At 37.8% G+C, this 5,715-nt stretch overlaps 1 non-coding gene across 1 annotated transcript; it reads left to right on the plus strand.

Moving 5' to 3' along the window:
* Positions 1-1,555: 1,555 nt before the first annotated feature.
* LOC112752512 (small nucleolar RNA R71) lies at positions 1,556-1,663 on the plus strand. The gene has a single exon (XR_003176946.1). It is a non-coding gene; the product is annotated as a small nucleolar RNA R71 (small nucleolar RNA).
* Positions 1,664-5,715: the final 4,052 nt, after the last annotated feature.

Below are 5,715 nucleotides of genomic sequence, written 5' to 3' on the forward strand. Positions count from 1 at the left end.
CTGGTTGACTCTGCTTTGAGAAAAGCTTTTTCTGCTTCCTCTCCATGGTTGCAGAGGGAGATCCTTGAGTTTTAAACACAAGGGAGTCCTCATTCCATTGGAGGACTATTTCACCTCTGTTAACATCAATCACAGCTCTTGCTGTGGCCAGGAAAGGTCTTCCTAGGATGATGGATTCATCCTCTTCCTTTCCAGTATCAAGGACTATGAAATCAGCAGGGATGTAAAGGCCTTCAACCTTTACTAACACGTCCTCTACTTGTCCATAAGCCTATTTTCTAGAGCTGTCTGCCATCTCTAGTGAGATTTTAGCAGCTTGCACCCCATAGATTCCCAGTTTCTCTATTACAGAGAGGGGCATGAGGTTTATTCCTGAACCAAGGTCACACAGAGCCTTAAAGATCATGGTGCCTATGGTACAGGGTATTATGAACTTTCCAGGATCCTGTCTCTTCTAAGGCAATGTCAGTTGATCCAGATCACTTAGTTCATTGATGAACAAGGGAGGTTCAACTTCCCAAGCATCAATGCCAAACAATTTGGCATTCAGCTCCATGATTGTACCAAGAAACTTGGCAGTTTGCTCTTCAGTGACATCCTCATTCTCTTCAGAAGAGGAATACTCATCAGAGCTCATGAAGGGCATAAGGAGGTTCAATGGAATCTCTATGGTCTCTAGATGAGCCTCAGAGTCCTTTGGTTCCTCAGAGGGAAGCTCCTTATTGATCACTGGACGTCCCAGGAGGTCTTTCTCCTTGGGATTCACGTCCTCTCCTTCCCTTACAGGTTCGACCATGGCACTTATGTCAATGACCTTGCACTCTCCTTTTGGGTTCTCTTCTGTATTGCTTGGGAGAGTACTAGGAGGGATTTCAGTGATCCTTTTACTCAGCTGGCCCACTTGTGCTTCCAGATTTCTAATGGAAGATCTTGTTTCATTCATGAAACTTACAGTAGCCTTAGATAGATCAGAGACTAGATTTGCTAAATTAGAAGCATTTTGTTCAGAGTTCTCTGTCTGTTGCTGAGTGAATGATGGAAAAGGCTTGCTATTGCTAAACCTGTTTCTTCCACCATTATTAAAGCCTTGTTGGGGCTTTTGATCCTTCCATGAGAAATTTGGATGATTTCTCCATGTTGAGTTATAGGTGTTTCCATAAGGTTCACCTAAGTAGTTCACCTCTGCTATTGCAGGGTTCTCAGGATCATAGGCTTCTTCTTCAGAAGATGCCTCTTGAGTACTGTTGGATGCAGCTTGCATTCCATGCAGACTCTGAGAAATCATATTGACTTGCTGAGTCAATATTTTATTCTGAGCCAATATGGCATTCAGAGTATCAACCTCAAGAACTCCCTTCTTCATAGGCGTCCCATTACTCACAGGATTCCTTTCAGAAGTGTACATGAACTGGTTATTACCAACCATGTCAATGAGTTCTTGAGCTTCTGTAGGCGTTTTCTTTAGGTGAATGGATCCACCTGCAGAAGTGTCCAGTGACATCTTTGATAGCTCAGATAAACCATCACAGAATATATCCAGGATGGTCCATTCTGAAAGCATGTCAGAAGGACACTTTTTGGTCAACTGTTTGTATCTTTCCCAAGCTTCATAGAGGGATTCACCTTCTTTCTGTCTGAAGGTTTGAACATCAGCTCTAAGCTTGCTCAGCTTTTGAGGAGGAAAGTACTTGGCTAAGAAAGCCGTGACCAGCTTATCCCAAGAGTTCAGGCTGTCTTTAGGTTGAGAATCCAACCATAATCTAGCTCTGTCTCTTACAGCAAAAGGGAAAAGCATGAGCCTGTAGACTTCAGGATCTATTCCATTAGTCTTAACAGTATCACATATCTGCAAGAATTCAGTTAAGAACTGAAAAGGATCTTCAGATGGAAGTCCATGAAACTTGCAGTTCTGCTGCATCAGAGAAACTAATTGAGGTTTCAACTCAAAGTTGTTAGCTCCAATGGCAGGAATGGAGATGCTTCTTCCATGTAAATTGGAATTAGGTGCAGTAAAGTCACCAAGCATCTTCCTTACATTATTATTATTTTCGGCTGCCATCTCCTCTGCCTGTTCGAAAATTTCTGAAAGGTTATCTCTGGATTGTTGTATTTTAGCTTTTCTTAATTTTCTCTTCAGAGTCCTTTCAGGTTCTGGATCTGCTTCCACAAGAATGTTCTTATCCTTGCTCCTGCTCATATGACAAGGAAGAATGGACAGAAAAATAATAATAATAATAGAGATCCTTTATACCACAGTATAGGAATCCCTTTGTGAGTGGAAGGAAAGAGGGGGAGATAAAGAATGTGATGTAAAGGAAGAAACACAACTGTACGAATGGAAGAGATGTAAGATGAGATGTTAGGATATGAATGAATAAATAGAATAGGATGGGGGAGGTATAATTTTCGAAAATTATTTTGAAAAGGAGTTAGTGATTTTTGAAAATTGGTTTTTGAAAATTTGTTAGTATTTTTCGAAAATTTTTTTTGAAATAAAAATAAAAATAAAAATAATTAGTTAATTAAAAAGAAATTTTTGAAAAAGGGGGAGATATTTTCGAAAATTAGAGAGAGAGAGTTAGTTAGGTAGTTTTGAAAAAGTTAAGAAACAAACAAAAAGTTAGTTAGTTAGTTGAAACAAATTTTGAAAAAGATAAGAAGTTAGGAAGTTAGAAAAGATATTTTGAAAAGATATTTTTGAAAAGATATGATTGAAATTAGTTTTGAAAAAGATTTGATTTTTAAAATCACAATTAATGACTTGATTCATAAGAAATCACAAGATATGATTCTAGAACTTAAAGTTTGAATCTTTCTTAACAAGCAAGTAACAAACTTCAAATTTTTGAATCAAAACATTAATTGTTTATGTTATTTTCGAAAATTTGGTATAAAAATAAGAAAAAGATTTTTGAAAAATATTTTTTGAATTTTCTAAAATAACTAAGAATTTTGAAAAAGATTTGATTTTTGAAAAAGATTTTGAAAAAGATAAGATTTTCAAATTGAAAATTTGATTTGACTCATGAGAAACAATTTGATTTTTAAAATTTTTTGAAAAAGTCAACTCAATTTTCGAATTTGATGAGAGAAAAAGGGAAAGATATTTTTTTGATTTTTGAATTTTTATGATGCAAGAGAAAAACAAGAAAAATGATGCAATGCATGAAATTTTTAGATCAAAACAATGAATGCATGCAAGAATGCTATGAATGTCAAGATGAACACCAAGAACACTATGAATGTCATGATGAACATCAAGACACAATTTTGAAAAATTTTTAATGCAAAGAAAACATGCAAGACACCAAACTTAGAATTCTTTAATGCTTAGACACTAAGAATTCAAGAATGCATATGATAAACATGAAAAGACACAAAACAAAAAATCATCAAGATCAAACAAGAAGACTTACCAAGAACAACTTGAAGATCATGAAGAACACCATGAATGCATGAGAATTTTCGAAAAATGCAAGATGCATATGCAAGTGACACCAAACTTATAATATGACTCAAGACTCAAACAAGAAACACAAAAATATTTTTGATTTTTATGATTTTCTACTTTTTTTGGATTTTTATTTTATATTTTTCGAAAAATTCTTTTGAAAAAGAAAATAAGGAATCCAAAATTTTTAATATGAATTCCAGGAATCTTGCATTCTTAGTCTAAAGCTTCAGTCCAGGAATTAGACATGGCTCACTAGCCAGCCAAGCTTTCAAAGAAAGCTCCAGTCCAAAACACTAGACATGGCCAATGGCCAGCCAAGCTTTAGCATGTAAATCAGAAACAGTAGCAGGTGGATTAACTCCAACTAGCTTGCTCTTGATAACAAATTGCTGCCTCAGTCCAAATAAATTTAGACATGGCTTTACAGCCAGCCAGGCTTCACATGCTTCATGAAACACTAGAATTCATTCTTAAAAATCTTGAATAAATTTTTGAAAACATTTTTATTATTTTCGAAAACAGATGAGAAAATTTTAGAAATATTTTTGAAGAATTTTTGAAAATAAAATAAAAAGAAAATTACCTAATCTGAGCAACAAGATGAACCGTCAGTTGTCCAAACTCGAACAATCCCCGGCAACGGCGCCAAAAACTTGGTGCACGAAATTGTGATCTCCAGGCTCGAACAAATCCTGGTAATGGCTCCAAAGCTTGGTGCTCTGATCTTAATTCATAATTGTCACAACTTCGATACAACTAACCAGCAAGTGCACTGGGTCGTCCAAGTAATACCTTACGTGAGTAAGGGTCGAATCCCACGGAGATTGTTGGTATGAAGCAAGCTATGGTCACCTTGTAAATCTCAGTCAGGCAGATATAAAGTGATAATGGTGTTTTCGAATATTATATAATAAAAGAGGGATAGAGATACTTATGTAAATCATTGGTAGGAATTTCAGATAAGCGAATGGAGATGCTTTTCGTTCCTCTGAACCTCTGCTTTCCTGCTATCTTCATCCAATCAGTCTCACTCCTTTCCATGGCTGGCTTTATGTGATACATCACCACTGTCAATGGCTACTTTCGGTCATCTCTCGGGAAAATGATCCAATGCCCTGTCACGGCACGGCTAATCGTCTGGAGGCATCACCCTTGTCAATGGCTTCATCTTATCCTCTCAGTGAATAATATGCTCACGCACCCTGTCACGGCACGGCTATTCATCTGTCGGTTCTCGATCATGCTGGAATAGGATTTACTATCCTTTTGCGTCTGTCACTAATGCCCTGCAATCGCGAGTTAGGAGCTCGTCACAGTCATTCAATCATTGAATCCTACTCGGAATACCACGGACAAGGTTTAGACTTTCCAGATTCTCTTGAATGCCGCCATCATTCTAGCTTACGCCACGAAGATTCTGGTTAGGAGATCTAAGAGATATTCATTCTAGCTAAATTCATGTAGAACAGAAGTGTTTGTCAGGCACGCGTTCATAGGGGAGAAGGATGATGAGCGTCACACATAATCATCACCTTCATCACGTTCTTGGGTGCGAATGGATATCTTAGAAGCGAAATAAGAAGAATTGAATAGAAAACAGTAGTACTTTGCGTTAATCTTTGAGGAACAGCAGAGCTCCACACCTTAATCTATGGAGTGTAGAAACTCTACCGTTAAAAATACATAAGTGAAGGTCCAGGCATGGCCGAGATGGCCAGCCCCCAAAACATGATCAAAGGATCATAAGGTAATCCCAAAGATGGTCAAAAAGACTAGTAAAGGGTCCTATTTATAATAAAATAGTCACTAGGGTTTACATGAGTAAGTAATTGATGCATAAATCCACTTCCGGGGCCCACTTGGTGTGTGTTTGGGCTGAGCTTAAGTGTTCCACGTGCAGAGGCCATTTGTGGAGTTGAACGCCAGTTTCTGTGCCAGTTTGGGCGTTCAACTCTGGTTTTGGATCCTTTTCTGGCGCTGGACGCCAGATTTGGGCAGAAGGCTGGCGTTAAACGCCAGTTTACGTCGTCAATTCTTGTCCAAAGTATGGACTATTATATATTGCTGGAAAGCCCTGGATGTCTACTTTCCAACGCAATTGGAATCCCGCCATTTCAAGTTCTGTAGCTCCAGAAAATCCACTTTGAGTTCAGGGAGGTCAGAATCCAACAGCATCAGCAGTCCTTTTTCAACCTCTGAATCTGATTTCTGCTCAAGTCCCTCAATTTCAGCCAGAAAATACCTGAAATCACAGAAAAACA

Source organism: Arachis hypogaea, chromosome 15 (genome assembly GCF_003086295.3).
Source record: "Arachis hypogaea cultivar Tifrunner chromosome 15, arahy.Tifrunner.gnm2.J5K5, whole genome shotgun sequence".
Taxonomy (NCBI): Eukaryota; Viridiplantae; Streptophyta; class Magnoliopsida; order Fabales; family Fabaceae; genus Arachis; species Arachis hypogaea.